The sequence below is a fragment of the Erythrolamprus reginae genome, chromosome 5 (genome assembly GCF_031021105.1).
Source record: "Erythrolamprus reginae isolate rEryReg1 chromosome 5, rEryReg1.hap1, whole genome shotgun sequence".
NCBI lineage: Eukaryota > Metazoa > Chordata > Lepidosauria > Squamata > Dipsadidae > Erythrolamprus > Erythrolamprus reginae.
Genome location: NC_091954.1, coordinates 64,910,604 through 64,930,003, shown reverse-complemented (window position 1 = coordinate 64,930,003; position 19,400 = coordinate 64,910,604). Strand labels below are relative to the sequence as shown.

General features: G+C 40.0%; 1 protein-coding gene across 3 annotated transcripts in view; it reads right to left on the bottom strand.

Annotated features, from left to right (window-relative positions):
• The window catches only part of LZTS2 (leucine zipper tumor suppressor 2), a 107,451-nt gene that overhangs the window by 17,061 nt on the left and 70,990 nt on the right, over positions 1-19,400 (bottom strand). The window lies entirely within an intron of this gene.

The following is a 19,400-nucleotide window of genomic DNA, read 5'->3' as shown; positions in this document are numbered from 1 at the left end:
TATTCTGTTTTTTAAGTGTTCCCTTTATTTTTTTGAGCAGTATAGTTAGGATAGCTTTAATTAATTGTCAGGAACTGTTTTTATTGTGTTGTGAGCCGCCCTGAGTCTACAGAGAGGGGCGGCATACAAATCTAATTAATAATAATAATAATAATAATAATAATAATAATAATAATAATAAAAGCATAATATGGATTACTTATTTGAACATACCAAATTAGCACACTATGCCAATTCAACAACTGGACTTTGTTACAACAACAACAACAACAATAATAATTTATTAGACTTGCATGCCGCCCCTCTCTGAAGACTTAAGTTTAGCATGCCATGTGAATCCAGCCAAAAAACATCAAAGTGTAGATTACGAGGGCCAGGAATCTATATTAAAGCCTACTTTTCATGGATGGTGATGGTAGGGTGTCCCTCCCCCACCCCTCCACTTCCCTTGATTCAGGCGGACTTGCTAAATAAAGCATCAGATCTTGGAGACTCTGTTGTTTGCAAATCTTCCTGTATTTCTCATGCCCTGGAGTTCTTATGCATATGCTATGTTTATATGAAAACCTAACTCAATTTTACTGGGATGAGGTATTTCGGGTGGGAGGGTCCCCCCCCTCCCCGTTTTGTTTGCTGAAAATGCGTCAAGTCTAATTTTGTTTCTATTCGGTGTTGTTCTAAACAGAAGCTGTACATGAATTTCCATGTGGGTGTGTGTATATGCACAATAGCTAAATGCAATATGTGCATGCACAATATCTAAATCTGAAAGATTCGGTATAATTAATCGTTACCGACCTGATAATTATTTCAGCAGCAGTGAAGTTTCTATGCATGTGTCATAGGACGTATACACATCTTACACACACAATCGTTCTGACATAGGGACCTCATGCACACCTACCCAAGTGGCAGAAATAGAATAAAATCCACTATTATTTATAGAAAAAATTAACCTGCTATTTTCTAGGCATCTTAGGTGCGCGTATGTGGGGATCCCTCTCTCAGGCTTTTTTTTCAAAGGAGCATAATATCATCTACCAGGGGAAACAGTAATAATAATAATAATAATAATAATAATAATAATAATAATAATAATAATAAAAAATAATAATAATAAAAAATAAAATAATAATAATAATAATAATAATAATTATTATTATTATTTATTAGATTTGTATGCCGCCCCTCTCCCAAAACATGCTTATTTGTAAAGAAGATAAGTCTCTCCTGGCCTTTCAAGCTCTGGGGGTTAATGTGGATGACCTCTACCTACACCAGCGGTAGGCAAAGTTGGCTCTTCTATGACATGTGGACTTCAACTCCCAGAATTCCTGAGCTAGCATGTTTGGCTCAGGAATTCTGGGAGTTGAAGTCCACAACTCATGGAAGAGCCAACTTTGCCTACCCCTGACCTACACCATGATGGTTTATTCCAGCCGCCTCTCTTAAGTATAAAGGGCTGGTATGAGTTAATTGTAATAATAGATTTATACGCCTCCAAGAAAATTTTGAGTGTGTCTGCTGTCCACCTGCTTTGGCGCTGTGAAGTGTTTACAAGCATTTTCCTCCTGCAGTTGTTCAAGTCTCACAGGGATCAGAAGCATTTCCACTTAACCAAAAAAATAAAAAAAATCACGGTCCAAAACCGTTACATAAAATGTTTTTGTAAATCCATCCCAGAATACCGCTTGTGTTTTCTGCAAGAGCATTCTCCCCCTTAATTAACATGAAGTGTAGGAGGCACTTTACCCATTCAGGACCTGCAAAAATGCTTGTCTGGGGTGATAAATTCAAGGGTTCCACCAGGGTTTTTCCATGCTTTGCCTTCAACAAAGGAGAGCACTGGAGTGGAAGGGGGAGGGAGACCAAATAGCAACAACACAGTAACAGCTGCCCCTCCCCTCCACTTCTGCCAACCGGGCCTCCCCCTCCCTTTGCTGCTGCCTATGGAACAGATTTCCTTTTTATAACCTGCCCTCTGTGCTGTGCTTTAAATAGAAAACGCCTGCACCTTCTGCTCCTGCTGGCAGTTCAGGATCATGAAGTGGAACTAACTCGCATTTATTTTAACCTTAGGCGCTACACCAGCCTTTGCTCAGCTCCATTTTGGGCAGAGCTGGATGTCACTACTAGCGCTGCAAAAACAACACATCTGCAAAAGGGATGCTGGGGAGATAGAAAAAACGATGACCTCTGATTTAATATTTTGGCTATGCTTCTCTCTCTCTTTTGTTTTGCAAACATTTGCTTCTGTCCCATTGTCTGCCTTCTAATGAAAGACAGCCTCCTCCAGTAATCCCACAGGGCAAAGGGGTTTGAGAGTTCGTTGAACTTTTACTGGGATGATTAAAACGAAAGATTCTTGCTCTTGAATTTAAAGCAAGGACAAGTCTCTGGATGGGGCAACCCTTGAAGAGCGTTCGGAGACTTCAGCTGGTTAAAAATGCAGCAGCGCGAGCGATAGCGGGTGTACCGAGGTACACTCGTATTACTCCAACTTTATGCAAGCTGCATTGGCTACCAGTCGGTCTCCGGATGCAATTCAAGGTGTTGGTTATCACTTTTAAAGCCTTACGTGGCTCAGGGTCAGACTACTTATGGGACTGCCTTCTGCCTCACACCTCCCAATGGTCAATAAGGGCCCACAGGGCTGGCCTTCTCCAGGTCCCGCCCGCTAAACAATGTTAGCTGGCGGGGCCATGGGGAAGGGACTTCTCTGTGGCGGCTCCGACCCTTTGGAACCAATTGCCTCCAGAGATCCATACTATCCCCACCCTACCGGTCTTCCGAAAAGCCGTTAGGACCTGGCTTTTCTAGCAGGCCTGGGACTAGGTATGATGGAGTGTATGCATGGTTTTTAGGGTTATTTGTGTATTGTATGCTATTTGCTGAACCATAATCTGGTACTATCAGGATACTCTGGGCTATAGCTCACATAATTCCTAGCTAACACAATCATTCCTTCTTAGGCTAGAACTAAAAGTTGCCTGCGGTTGAATAGTGGTACCTCTACTTAAGAACTTAATTCGTTCCGTGACTAGGTTCTTAAGTAGAAAACTTTGTAAGTAGAAGCAATTTTTCCCATAGGAATCAATGTAAAAGCAAATAATGCGTGCAAACCCATTAGGAAAGAAATAAAAGCTCGGAATTTGGGTGGGAGGAGGAGGAGGAAGAAGAGGAGGAGAATGTCTCTACTTAAGAACTTTTCTAGATAAGAACCAGGAGTTCAAAAAATTTTGGCCTTTTCTTAAGAACCATTTTCTACTTAAGAACCTGAGCCTGGAAAAAATTTCCAGGAAATTTGAGAATGGCACAAAGGCCCGGCCAGTTTCCTGCCATTCCCCTTTAATCCCGACCATCTTGGGCCTTTCTGGGCTGCCAGAGGAGCCTTTCAGTGGTGCTTAAGGAGGCTTTGGCAGTCCAGAGCGAACAAAGCATTTTCCTTTCTCTGGGCGCTTGGAGAGGGAATAAACCTCTGCCAAAACCCAGACAAAAGAAACGCTCCCTTTGCTCTGGGCAGCGACTGTCCTCCTCCTCTTCTTCCTCTTCCTCCTCCCCCCACCCAAATTCCGAGCTTTTCTTTCTTTCCTAATGGGTTTGCACGCACTATTTGCTTTTCCATTGATTCCTCTGGGAAAAATTGCTTCTACTTACAAACATTTCTACTTAAGAACCTGGTCATGGAACGAATTAAGTTCTTAAGTAGAGGCACCACTGTACATGTTAACCTAGTCCCTCTTTTCATTAAAGTAGACATACCCAATTCCAACAACTGTTCTTTATATCTTTTAGCTTCCAGTCCCCTAATCATCTTTGTTGCTCTTCTCTGCACCCTTTTGAGTGTCAACATATTTTTTTCATCGTGGTGACCAAAACTGAGTGAAGTATTCCAAGTGTGGTCTTACCAAGGCATTATAGAGTGGCATTAGCACATCATTAGCAGCATTGACAGAATACCAGCTTCTCCTTTTTAAATTTCTTTTTATTGTTTAAAATATTACCAAACAGAGAAAAGCAAGGGTGGTATTGGTAGGCACATAGGTCCCCCAGGCACTAGAGATCTCAGAAAAAGACCCATGGACAGTCAATTTTGACAAAGGGAACACATGATTGGATCAAAGCTTTCAGCTGGTGGAAATAAAAGATCAAATGCAATTTGTCCAGGGTCATAGATATCTGTAGGCAGAAATGATACCATGTGCATTATGATGTCATCATTCAAATGAGATGTATTTGTATCCCAAAGTAATTAACTTACCTAAGTCAAATAATCCATGTCATTTGCATAATAACATCATAATGTTCATGATATCATGACAGCTAACGGTCACCTTAGGTTAGAAATGTGAAATCAGAAGAAATCAAAATTGAAAAGTCAGAGGAAACAATAGTGACCACAATGGGGTGGGGAGGGGAGGGGGTTTGAAGAGGAAGCCAAAAGAAAGAGAACTGCACTTAAATCAGTTAAATTGGATTGCAAAAACTGAGCAAAAGAGTAACTGTTTCTGTTCTGGGCATTGAAGGACATTAGAGGAAAGAATGTCAACAATAAACAACTGAATTTGGGGAGGTGTACATTTTTGCAGAGTAGCAATTCAGGACAGAACAGATTTTACCAGTGAGCCTTCAACCAAATAAAAGATTTTGCTCCTACGTATCACAAAACAATCTGTAACTATTATGTGGGCAGAACTTAAGATCTGAACAATGAGATAAAAAGCCTGCTGATGTGATCTCTTTTAGAGAGGAGCTACTTCTTTAAAGACACAATAGTGATCATAAGCAAGCCTATGAGGCTATCCAATTCTATTATTCAACTTACCAATTGACATATCTTGCTTTAAAATAATTCCCCGCGTCTATCACAAATGCATTACTGTTCTCAGAGGAAAAAGGATCTGTAGCAGCTCCGCTAAGTATGCCACATCCAACTGCAAAGTCCAAAATGGCAGAAAGGAAAGTTGCTTTTATTCGTTACTTTCGGTTATTGTACAGATTTTTGAAGTCTAGAGACATTTTATTTTATTTTATTTTATTTATTTTAATTTTATTTATTTATTTATTTATTTATTTATTTATTTATTTATTTATTTATTTATTTGATTTGATTTGATTTGATTTGATTTGTATGCCGCCTCTCTCCGTAGACTTGCTACGCTCTAAGCCAGTGGTCTTCAAATTATGCTGGCTGGAGAGTTCTGGGAGTTGAAGTCCGCAAGTCTTAAAGTTGCCAAGTTTGGGGTCCCCTGCTCTAAGCAATGGTAACAGAATATAACTGAGAAAGTGGGCCTCACCAATCAAGATTAAATAGTGATGGAAAAAGTTGCAACTTTTTACATGTAGTAACCTTACAGTGGGGTCATCCACAAGAGTTGGAATATAACTTTGTATTTGGAGATAATTGTAGGCTTTATTTTCCATCATTTGATGAACAGGAGGGTACAATCATAACAGAAGAGAAAGAGAATTATCTTAAAGTTTTTATTTCAATGAAATGGAACAAGTTGATAACTGATTATACTGAAGGGCGACTTTCTTAACTAATCGGGGACAAAGTCACTCTCACAATTAACTGATTTAATTTTAAAATACAGCTAGTTCATTTAGTGACTTTTCAAAGCTACAATAGCACTGAAAAAAGTGACTTATGATCATTCTTCACACTAATGACCATTGCAGCATTCCCACATTCACATGATCCAAAGTCAGACGCTTGGCAATTGTTACATACTGTATGAGGATTAATGTTCCCATATCATGTGATCCCATTTTGCAACCTCCTGACAAGCAATGAGGGAGCCAGATTCACTTAACAACCGTGTTGCTAACTTAACAACGGCAGTGATTCACTTAACAACAATGGCAAGAAAAGCAGTAAAATGAAGCAAAACTCAATGAACAAATGTCTCACTAACAAATTCTGGGATCTCAAGAGGCTACATTATCTCATTATAGCAAATCATTATCTCATTATACACATTTTAACTGCTGCCAGACTGACTATCTTTTGCACAAACTTGGAAGGACGGGAATCCCCGACAGAGAGCACGATAATCAACAAATTGATGGATTGCGCTGAAATGACTAGACTTACTTTTGAACTAAAAAATTGACAAGAGAGTTTTTTTACTGTGTGATAAAAATTCTGTAAGTGGCTAAATAGTAAATTTAATAGTAATTGTAAGTAATTAAAATTAATAGTAATTGTAACTATTAACACTAATGGAAATTATTATTGCAATAGATTAATAATGTGACAGACGGACATATATGCACAGAAATTTTATTTTTTCGATATTACATAAATATAAAATGTAAAGACATTTGTGTGTTGTTACTGCCTTTTTTGTTTTTGTATTGCTTTTAAAACTTAATAAAAACTATTTTAAAAACAAAAATTTGGGCTCAATTCTGGTCATTCATTGAGGACTATGTATACAGTATACTAGTCCTCTTGGCTACACAGGAAAAGAAGCTATTAAAGCATAAAAGCAGTATGAACTGTAACGCTCAGAAGGCTTTTCTTATGTTCAAATATTGAAGTATCTTATGTCCAAGTGGTTGGATGTGAAATTTATAGACTTGAGATTCTTCATAGGATCACTACCTCAGGGAGAAGTCCTGCTTCCTTACCATAATAACTATTTTGTGGTAAAATGAGCAGCCAATAAATTTTATAAACAATTAAATGTGACTTAAGAAAACTCACTAAATTAAAATCGAACCAACCATACCCACAAAAAATAAAATGATAAAGCAGTTTTCAATGGAGGGGGGAGGATTCCCAAATTATTCACTTACAGCATGGAAAACAAGGGAATTTTTTCAAGCCTTCATTATTCATTTGGGATATGTTGAGAACCATGGGGGAATTTTGGAGGTGAAATTAGAAACAAAGAACCCCAAAACGTAAAGGTTGAGAATACAAATGCAGGTGTACTTAATTCAAATTCGCTTCCCTGATTAAATTTGTCATATTGTAGTTCCATGTGAGAAGCTGGAACACAGTGAAATTTGCTGCCCTAATTCAGGGCGGAAGGCTTGTCCATCTGGCCGAGCTTTGTCTACTCTGATCACCAGCAGCTCCCCAGGGTCTCAGACGGTGACCTTTCTATCATCCGCTATTTCATCCTTTTAACTAGAAATGTCAGAGAATGAACCTAAGACCTTTTGTGTGCAGTAGCCTACCAAGGAGGGAAAATGTCTCACACTTAACATGAACACCAATTCGCATACAAGTACTGTATTCCACATTCCTTAATCTGATACAAACAACATTTTCTGTTCTCAGCCTAAAATCTTGTAGTTTATTTATTTATTGGATTTGTATGCCGCCCCTCAGGGCGGCTAACAACAGTGATAAAAAACAGCATGTAACAATCCAATACTAAAACAACTAAAAACCCTTATTATAAAACCAAACATACATACAAACATACCATGCATAAATTGTAAAGGCCTAGGGGGAAAGAATATCTCAGTTCCCCCATGCCTAACGGCAAAGGTAGGTTTTAAGAAGTTTACGAAAGGCAAGGAGGGTGGGAGCAGTCCTAATCTCTGGGGGGAGCTGGTTCCAGAGGGCCGGGGCTGTCACAGAGAAGGCTCTTCCCCTGGGTCCCGCCAAACGACATTGTTTAGTTGACGGGACCCGGAGAAGGCCCACTCTGTGGGACCTAACTGGTCACTGGGATTCGTGCAGCAGAAGGTGGTCCCTGAGATAATCTGGTCCGGTGCCAGTTCCTATAAAAATGTTTGAAAAGGACAGTGCTGCCACCAACATATTTCTTTGGCTGTGGCTAAATCCCCTTGTAGAAGCAACTCAGTCATAAACTACTAGATAATATAAACAATAAGGTCTGAAACTCTGGTGTTAGAATAGGCCCCCAGAAAACTGCCCAAGGCAGATCACAATTTGATAGGCTGACTGGGTGACCGCAGGGGCGCCAGATCTTGAAGAGAAGATCAGGATTACATGATATGAGTTTAGTTATCTGTGGAGCCTTCATCTCCCAATAAACAATTGCCTACAGTTGACACAAATCAGTTAATCTTACTCAATGGCCTTCAAGAGAAATGAATCAGGCTACAGCTCTATCATTCCTAATCAGCATGGATAGCATTAGTTAAGACTGGAATTTTTTTTTTAAAGCCACCATTTTTTTCAAAACCTTTTCTACAGCAACTGTTGTATGTGATTAGAAAAATACACAAGAGGCAGTGATAATATAAAAACAATAATGTCACAAAAATAATCCACAAATGCTGTAGAAGTAGGGGGGGGGGAATGTGAGGCTATCCACAATGACCATATAGCAAAGCTGATGCAAAATCCTTCTGCTATAAGCATAGCCAAAAAAACCTAAGTTTAATTTCATACATGTACATAACATAAACTGACAAAAAAATTACAGAGATCTTGATGCATTTTATGACTACATAATAGTATACCCAGCTACAGGAAACAGTAAATATTAATGGTTTTTAAAATATATGACAGGGTTTTATATGCTTCTTTTAATATTAGATTTGTTTTGTTATAATATTGTTTTTATTGTTGTGAGCCGCCCCGAGTCTTCGGAGAGGGGCGGCATACAAATCTAATTGATAGATAGATAGATAGATAGATAGATAGATAGATAGATAGATAGATAGATAGATAGATAGATAGATAAAGGCTTTTAAAAGATTGTACCAGCAACAAATATTCTTCCTGCTGTCTTAAGTAATGTTTCTAGTTTTAAAAGCAGTCAGTACTACATACTCCACTGGTTGGATTTGTCAATATATAAACTAACCAGTATGGAGGAATTAGTGCAATGTTACTTTAAGGCTAGGGCTGCAATTAGCCACAAAAGAGAGTCAGATGTGTTGCTGCTGGTTGTTTGGTTGCTATTGGGGTTAGTCTTGCTAATGTTTGCTATAGCTCTATTGCTAATTCTCTGATCTCACTCTCTGCTAGTTTTGTCTGTGACTATACTAACGATTGCTGTGTGCTAAAATATTGCTGTGTGCTAAATATTGGTCTATGTACTTGTTTTTAATAGGAAAGTGAACACAAGAACAAGGGGACACAATCTGAAGTTAGTTGGGGAAAAGATCAAAAGCAACGTGAGAAAATATTATTTCACTGAAAGTGTAGTAGATCCTTGGAACAAACTTCCAGCAGATGTGGTTGGTAAATCCACAGTAACTGAATTTAAACATTCCTGGGATAAACATATATCCATCCTAAGATAAAATAGAGAAAATAGTATAAGGGCAGACTAGATGGACCATGAGGTCTTTTTCTGCAGTCAGTCTTCTATGCTTCTATGTTTCTATGTACTGTACTTGCTGTGTGCTAAATATTGGTCTATGTATTATTATTGATTAGCTGCTGTATGTATAGAACTGTATATTCTGATATCTGGTTTGTATATATTTGCTTGTGTTGGATATGTATGTATTTGACTGTTTTACTGATTATTGTAAATAATATTTATACTCTACTTATATTAGTCTGTGTTTTTGGCCTGCCACATATATTCTGTCTCTAAGTTCAGAATTGTTTATAAGACCAATGAGGAATGCTAAAAGAGCATGTTTGGATAAAACTGAATTTACAACTGGGGGGGGGGGGGGGAGACATTTATTGGTAAATTTCAGTGAAGCATTTTCCAACATTTCTAAAGGAAACATGCCCTCTCCAGCTCACACTTGCTACTATTCCTCATCCAGAGTAGACATCTATCCCACAACTAGATCTGTATTGCAAGCAGCCTCCTGCTGCTTTGGACCCTGTTTGATGTCAGCATAATCAACATGACCCAACAACCACAGAGCTAAGGGATTATGGGTGAAATAATCCACCAACAGCAGTAAGGCAGAAGATGAAGTAGGAAACAAAGCTGCTGTTTTCATGCAAATAAGGCTTGAACCAATGGACCTGGAACTCCAGGGAGGTCCTGAATTTGACTTCACAGCAGGGTCATTTTTAGAGGCAACAGCCTAAGAAACTTGCACACTCTGCTACTCAGGCCTAGCACCTGGAAAACCCGTTATCCAAGACAAGAGAGCTCAATAAGAAGGTCAGTTCAGGGGAAGACTGTTTTTAAAAATAGAAATAAAGATGCAGAGACTCAAATATCAGAAGAAAACATAACTAGCTTTTTAAAATCAGCAAATCCCCCAAATGGATGTGAAATTCTAAAACTGAGAAATGAGTTCTTAGTTGTGGAATGCATTTGATGATGAGGGTTAGCAACTGTATAATAAGTAACGTCAGTAGCTTAATGGAATTTCATAAAATCAAATTTTAAATGGTCTCTACCTTATAATTATTCCCAAGATAATGATATTGTAGTATTATAATCCCTTCCACATTGAAGATAATGTTCCACATTCAAATGTTTTCTGTTTAAACCAAAGATTTGAAAATACTATTATTGTAGCTTAATAAGAGAGATTGTAGTGATTATTCTTAATAAGAGTGATCAGTATTTGAGTGAAGAATTGCCCCCAGTAGTCTCTATTTGTTAAGGGTGGTCTATCATCTCTATCAATCATGATCATGTGGCACATGAAACCATGGTTTGCTTAATTACATTTTGTGAATGAACCTGAATTGATTGAGTTTACATATCAAGCACATATGTAAACCTATCTCTTACTAGAAGAATTACAACTATAGATTGACTTTTTATTTCCCTTAAGAGAAAGCATGATGGATTAAAGAGCATTTTATTCTTTCAATTCTTTAACATAAGTCCAGAATCTCTTTCTAGATCAAGAATTAAATACATACCATACATAAAAATTAAGTGTGGCAGAACCCACTTTTGTGATTGCCAAAAGGCATATAGAAAACCTGATATCCTCCTACTCATATATGTAGGAGGTTTACAAAACAAATAATACAAGAAAGGGGTGGGTGGGTGTATTCAGAGCCACAATCAGATATTGTCACTAGATTCAAGAAAGGCATTTTCTAAGTGATACTGAATAGCTTCCAATGGACACGTATGACTGCAGTTGGCAGCCTGTTTTATGGGTTCTGCATTGTTAGAACTGTAATTTTAAATGGCTAATCAGAAGTGATTTTAAAAGCCATTAATGTGTTCCACCACATCCTTCTCCAGCCAGAAGCTATCCAGTTAGACCAGACATAAAAAGATACCAGAATAGGTTAATAAGCTGGGATAGTGGAATAAAAACAGCAACACCATCTCTGTTCTGACTCCAAGGAGTTCACATTTACAGCCTATGATTCACATCTTATGTCAAAGATTCAGTGGACAGATTTTATTTATGTCCAGAATCTGATCAATTGCAAAATTTTGCAAAATGCAAAAATAATGTTTTCTTCCCTCGTTAAACTTATACAGCCCCTTGCAATTTGTTGTTATCTCCTCTACAACACAGCCATCATTTTGTGCTTTTAAGCACCAAAGATACAGCAATTTTTTTCGCACGAAATTTATTAAACATTAGCCATCTCAACACAAAGACACCGTCACAGTAAGATGCTCTGGGAAGAATAATAAGGCAGAGGTTACACAAAGGGCACACACAATTGGATAAAATGGTATGGAGAACCCACACAAACACCTTAAATCTCAGACTAAAAACAAGCTGCAGGAATGGAATAAATCCCTTGAAAGAGCAGTTCCTCATCAGGACAGGCTTTGTAATAGAAGCATATATGCAGAGCTAATGAATTATGATCACTGAGTCGGTGAATGCTGGCTAGATATGAAATAGCAGCCCACCCAGAAAAGCACCTATTGTATGCCAATCAGGGACATAATTCAAAAGGAGCATAATTAAGTTAACTTGGCAGGGAATCTCCACATGTATTTGAGATAAGGTAATGAAAACAATAATTCTCCCCCATTCATTGAATGGTCTGTTTTTATATGTATGTAGAAGGGAGGATGGGATTTTTAAGTGCTGCCATGATTCGCAATAGCAGAGGAAAGCAACTTCTGCTTCCAGGCAGATGATTTCACAAGACTCTGCCCCTTTTATTTCATTCCATTCTGCCCCAGTGACATCTAATCCAAAGTGAACAGGGATGATTTTATCCGCAAAACTATGTCACAGAGAATGCAGAAAATCAGGAGCCCGGTAGCCTCTTTTCTACCATTGAAATTTACAAAATTTCTTAGAAAAAATGCTGCCAGATGCCTTCTGATTTTCTGCTACCGCAAACTAACAAGTTCTTCTATAGTGGCTTTCAAGAGACTCTTCTTCTTTAAACAAAGTTGGTTATGAGGTTCTGTAAATACACTAAAAAAGTGAAGAGTAAGCCCAAACATGTTTGATCGTATTAGTGCAGTGATGGCGAAGCTATGGCATGGGTGCCACAGGTGGCAGGCAGAGCCATATCTGCTGACATGCAAACTGTTGCCCTAGCTCAGCTCCAATGTGCATATGTGTGCCGGCCAGCTAATTTTTGGCTCACGCAGAGGTTCTGGGCAGGCGTTTTTGGCTTCCAGAGAGCCTACGGGGGGGATGGAGGAGGATGTTTTTACCTTCCCCAGGCTCCATGGAAGCCTTTAGAGCCTGGGGAGGGTGAAGTACGAGCCTACTAGGCCCACAAGGTTGGAAAACAGGCCATTTCCAGCCTCCAGAGGGCCTCTGGAGGGCAGGGAAAACTTTTTTTGCCCTCCCCAAGCATTGAATTATGGGTGTTGGCACTCGTGCATGTGTGATAGTGCCCAGACTCTTTTGGCACCCAAGGGGAAAAAGTTCGCCATCAAGGTCTTACTGTCTTTTCTGTAACTTCATATCCCACAGCTCTTCAGTAAATCCGGAAGCACACTAGGATTAATACACAGGGAGTATTTGGAACAGTGGTCTCGCTTCCTTCACATTCCAGGACTCAACAAGGCCACATCTCTGGGGAAAACCCCAAGCAACTGTTGAAAAGCACTAGGATAAATTAGGTGCCTGGTGGAGATTAGTCTAATTGCTCCTCCATGAAAATGACAGGGGACATGTTTGAGATGTATAAAACTTTGTATAGTGTGTGGATAGAATAGACATGCTTTTCTCTTCCCAGAATGCAATAACCAGAGAGGTCACTTAGTGAAATTGAATTCTGGCACACTCAGCACAGACAAAAGAAAATCCTGTTCTACATAACTAAACTCTGAAATTTACTACTACAATATATGGTGTTGGCTACTAGCTTGGCTGGCTTCCAAAAAAGCTTTGGACCAATTGACAGTAGTCATGGGGGTGGCTATTAGCTTTGATGGTTGTGTGACTGCTTCTGAAGGCTATCTCTCTATAGACTGGTAGGCCTTTTGTGCCACTGTTGGTACTGTTGCTGTATCAGAAGTGTTAAGGTGTGTGATCCAGCAACACCCTGTTTTCTGCTCTTGTGTACCACCAGCCTTATGATGGATTCAGGGCCATTCAGACAACAGAGTAGAAAGTACAGTGATACCTCATCTTACAAACTTAATTGGTTCCGGGACGAGGTTCTTAAGGTGAAAAGTTTGTAAGACGAAACAATGTTTCCCATAGGAATCAATGGAAAGGCAATTAATGCGTGCAAGCCCAAAATTCACCCCTTTTGCCAGCCGAAGCGCCCGTTTTTGCACTGCTGGGATTCCCCTGAGGCTCCCCTCCATGGGAAACCCCACCTCCGGACTTCCGTTGCCAGCGAAGCGCCTGTTTTGTGCTGCTGGGATTCCCCTGCAGCATCACAAAAACACGGAAGTCCAGAGGTGGGGATTCCCATGGAGGGGAGCCTCAGGGGAATCCCAGCAGCGCAAAAACGGGTGCTTCGCTGGCAACGGAAGTCTGGAGGCAGGGCATCCAAGCGGCAGCGGTGGGTTTGTAAGGTGAAAATAGTTTGTAAGAAGAGGCAAAAAAATCTTAAACCCTGGGTTTGTATCTCGAAAAGTTTGTATGACGAGGCGTTTGTAAGACGAGGTATCACTGTATTTGCACAGTTGCTAATTTGTATCTGCAGCTCACGCATGTGTGGAGCAGGAAACCAGCTCATCGATACACAAGATTATCACTGGACCCAACATAAATTCCAAAACTTGAATTTGCATAGCTTAAAGCTAAAAATAAGAAAAGGAAATTTAGGACATTCCTGCCAGCCACATTTCTATGATGCACGCCAAGCCTGCTAATTCATCTACCACTTTCTTTCTGGGCAAATGCAATATGCAAATATTTTCGAGAGAGAGAAATATGTTTTGTACTTTTTGAATAATTCATGAGGTGGGCATTATTATCAACCTTCCAAATTTGTTTGTGTGTGTGTGTGTATACACATATTTGTTAAAATAAAGAAGATATATTAACCGTTAATTATATTATACCCTATATATTTGTTAAAATAAAGAAGATATATTAACCATTAAAATGAGAAAACATTATCCTACAGAATAATGATACTGCTTAGTATAGGACAAAGTGTGAGGATGATTTTTAAAAAATTGTTAACAACAACGGCTTAAGCCACTCCAGCTCAGCACTATATAGTACACGTTTACATAATATTTAAGCTGACAACCCCAAACACTATACAGAGCTATAATCCTTACCAGCCATAACAGAGTGATAAAATTAGCATTTATATAACAGTTTAGAATGCTCTAAATGCTGCACACATTACTTCTGGAATGGCGATGCACACAAGGAACTTGAGCAGGTAATGGCATGTCTGAAATTGTTATGGGGATCTGTGCACAGGAAGTATTGAACTGAACTGAGGATTTTCCAAATCAACAAGATAGGCATATTTTACTACACATTCTTGGACACACTCTGGACAACTACCGGTAAGGAAACCCAAATCTTCATATACACAAGCAAACAAGTCAACCAATAGTAGTGATGGTGAACCTTTTTCTTCTTGCGTGCCAAGTGGGAGTGGGAGTGTGTACTAGGGTGTATACATACCAGCCACAACCCACCACGTGTGCCACACTGTGTATGCACACATCTCCATACACGCACCCCCCTTGGGCCATTTTTCACCCTCAGGCTTCCATGAAGCCTCCTGAGTGCAAAAAATGGCCCAAAGGACAAATCGGAAGTTCAAAAAAATGGACTTCCGTTTTGCCCATTGTGCTGTTTTTCGCACTTCACAGGCTTCAGAGAAACTTCCTGAAGCCCCAGAGTATGAAAAACAGCACAACAAGCAAACTGTAAGTTTGGAAAAACGGACTTCCGGATTGCCCCACTGGCTGGTTTTTCACACTCCAGGAGGGAAAAATGGCCTTCCCCAAGGCTGGAAATCAGCTGGCTAGCACGCACATGCGTGATGGAGCTGACATAGGATAATGCCTCACGTGCCCTCCAATATGGCTCCACATGCCACCTAGTGTGTCATAGATTCGCCATCACTGGTATAAGGTCAGCAATTACATTTTAATTGGCCCATATTTAGAAATTTAAGAGTCAAAGTTGCAGTGAAGATATTCCACAAAGATAAGGGACACCCAGGTTCAAGTCCATCCTTAGTCATAGACATTCACTGGTCAACTTGGTCACACTCATCCCAATTGGTCTCACAGGGTTGTTGAACTCCTGTACAAAGGCTAGTACAGTGATACCTTGTCTTACGAACTTAATTGGTTCCGGGAGGAGGTTTGTAAGGTGAAAAGTTTGTAAGACAAAACAATGTTTCCCATAGGAATCAATGGAAAAGCAATTAATGCATGCAAGCCCAAAACTCACCCCTTTTGCCAGCCGAAGCGCCCATTTTTGCGCTGCTGGGATTCCCCGGAGGCTCCCCTCCATGGGAAACCCCACCTCCGGACTTCCGTGTTTTTGTGATGCTGCAGGGGAATCCCAGCAGCGCAAAAACGGATGCTTCGCTGGCAAAGAAAGTCTGGAGGCAGGGCATCCCAATGGCTGCAGCTTGGGTTTGTAAGGTGAAAATAGTTTGGAAGAAGAGGCAAAAAAATCTTAAACCCCGGGTTTGTATCTCGAAAAGTTTGTATGACAAGGGGTTTGTAAAATGAGGTATCACTGTACATGAATTTTTTAAAAAATAAAAAATAAAAATAAAAAAGATTCCTTGGCATTGGAGCTACAGACACAATTGCAAAAGACACATGCAACACATAAAATGTTATGATCCCAGAGAACAAATGAAAATCTGCCAGCTATCTATACCTTATAGCAGTGATGGCAAACCTTTTTTCCTTCAGGAAAAGAGCGTGTGCAAGTGCCCACACCCATAATTCAATGCCTGGGGAGGGCAAAACAGCTTTCCCTGCCCCCCAGAAGCCCTTTGGAGGCTGGAAAAGGCCTGTTTTCCAACTTCTGGTGGGCCCAGTAGCCTCATGGTTCGCCCTCCCCAGGCTCCAAAAATCAGCTGGCTGGCACACACATGCACGTTGGAGTTGAGATTGGGAAAGCCTCGCATGCCACATGTGGCACCCATGCCATAGGTTCGCCATCCCTGTCTTATAGGGATCTAGCAATCCGCAGCAGAAAGCAGAGATCTCCACATTAAATATATATATATATGCTCCACTGGAAAATCAAAGAATCTTCCTAGTTACGACTTGCAGTTTTAGGACCTGCATATTTCCATGTTTCCATCCACATCCCCCTCCAGTAATCCCGTCTGGCTGTTACACATCAGTGCCCATACCCAGACCGTTTTTGTCATCACGGTTTGAAATCAAATATACCACCTACATGGTAAATAAAGTCTTAACAAAACCATCAAAAGAGCTTCATACTTCTGCTCCGAGCACTCTGTGCTACTGGGTGAACCAGGCCCTTGAAAGGAGGAGGAGGAGGAGGGATCAAGGGGTTATACCCGCCCTTCCCCCATCAGTTTCAGTTCAAAGCACAGGGAGTAGGGAGGCATCTGCTGAAGCCATCATGCTCATCCAGACGAAAGCTGGGAAACAAAGAATATGATCGGAGCAGGCAGCCCCTTAGTGAACTTCCACAATCCTCTCAGCTACGCTGGGTGAGTCTTCCCAAGAAGGTTCTGCTTTATTCTTTGCATGCACGGATGAACCAATCATCAACCATTCCCTACACGCAGGCTACCCTGGAGCACTGCACAGACTTCATAGCTCTTCCGTACTTTTACCACTGTCTTCAACTAGCCAGCATATAGACTGGGAGAAGATTACTAATAATAGCACAGCTTTTCCCGTTTACCACCCAATCCCTATGGGACCAATTGTGCCTGGGCCAAAATGTCTTAGCAGTACCAGCAGCTTTATTTGGAAAACGAAGCCGCGATTCCCAAACGTATTCCAAAAATGGTGGACGGTCTTAAGCATAAAACTTATCAGGAAAGACTTCATGAACTCAATCTGTATAGTCTGGAGGACAGAAGGGAAAGTGGGGACATGATCAAAACATTTAAATATGTTAAAGGGTTAAATAAGGTTCAGGAGGGAAGTGTTTTTAATAGGAAAGTGAACACAAGAACAAGGGGACACAATCTGAGGTTAGTTGGGGGAAAGATTACAAGTAACGTGAGAAAATATTATTTTACTGAAAGAGTAGTAGATGCTTGGAACAAACTTCCAGCAGACCTGGTTCGTAAATCCACAGTAACTGAATTTAAACATGCCTGGGATAAAACATATATCCATCCTAAGATAAATTACAATAAATAGTATAAGGGCAGACTAGATGGACCATGAGGTCTTTTTCTGCCGTCAGTCTTCTATGTTTCTAAAAAGAAGGAAGTTGGACATAGCAGCAGAATTCTAAGGTCCAGGCAGGTCTTCAAACAGCATTAAACTCTCACACAATAGCAATCAACCATCCAATTGTATGAATATATAATATGCATCCTTACTGGAATGTTTCCAGTCCAAAGTTCCTCACAGTAACAACTGAAAGGGATGAACAGATACTGGATTTTCTCCGAAAAGGTATTTTTTCTACCCACCCCACTCCCAAAAAAGTGGTGGGAAAATTTCCATGATATGGAGCAAGGCTACATTTTGATAAAGGGAGCCTTGCACAGTAAAATCCATTGTCTAGAAGCTGTTTGTTCTCACTCCTCCTCATTATTTCTCTCAGAGGGTACAAAAGGGCCCCTTGTTACTTCTCATCTACTGAGCAGAGAACAACAGCCTACACAATGTGTGTTTCTAGACAAGATGAAGATATTTCTGCTCACTTATGTTGTTTACAAGATGCAAGTCATTATCTGTCAGTGTAACTTATTTGAGTTGTCACATAGATAAAACGTGGAGGTGAACCCATGTACACACCTCGTGAGGTGTTTTATTTTAATGGAAAGATAAGATATCCCACATTCTGACAAATACCATTCTGACAGAGGTAAACATAGCAAGGAGAATGGCATTAGATATAGAACTCATGAATAAAAATGGGCCTATGAAGGCTGAGACAATCAATGCTACACACAACACACACATTCCAAAACAAATAATATAAATACATTAAATAACCCCAATTGCTTTCAGCTACAGCCTTTATTAAATATTTCCATTCCACCCTTTTGAAAGGCCTCCAAGTTCAGTTCATTAGAACTGGTGACTTCATTTCAGTCTACCCTGTATCACTTTTGCACAGAAAACTTTCTCACTAACCTCTCCCATGTGTGTTTATCTACCCCCCTTTTGCCAAAAGCAGCGTACACAATTTATCCATCCTGCATTTCTCGTTCTCAGGTATTTTGCCTGCTCGCATATTGCAGTCTAACAAATCTGCTTGGAAAGTTTATTCTATAGGAATCCTGGCATCAAGAGATCCCCTGGACAAGCCACTCTGGCTATTAATACCACTCCAAAGGACCTGCAAGTGGTTCCTAATATTCTTCCAGGTACTCAATGTATCTTTTCTTTTATGTACACTGAGAGCATATGCACCAAAGACAAATTCCTTGTGTGTCCAATCACACTTGGCCAATATGGATGATCGACATGATCGAAATAAAAATGATCGAAACATTTAAATATGTTAAAGGGTTAAATAAAGTTCAGGAGGGAAGTGTTTTTAATAGGAAAGTGAACACAAGAACAAGGGGGCACAATCTGAGGTTAGTTGGGGGAAAGATCAGAAGCAAAGTGAGAAAATATTATTTTACTGAAATAGTAGATCCTTGGAACAAACTTCCAGCAGAGGTGGTTGGTAAATCCACACAGTAACTGAATTTAAACATGCCTGGGATAAACATATATCCATCCTAAGATAAAATACAGGAAATAGTATAAGGGCAGACTAGAGGGACCATGAGGTCTTTTTGTGCTGTCAATCTTCTATGTTTGTAAAGAATTCTATTCTATTCTATTCCATTCCATTCAAAGGAGCAACAGAGGGACTTTTAACTGGCATCTAGGCCAACACAAAAGCCCAGGGTAGGGGACTGGAGAGATGCTAGGAGTGTTTCCTGCCACAGCCTCTTGGCAATCATTAATTGTTGCTGCTGATACACA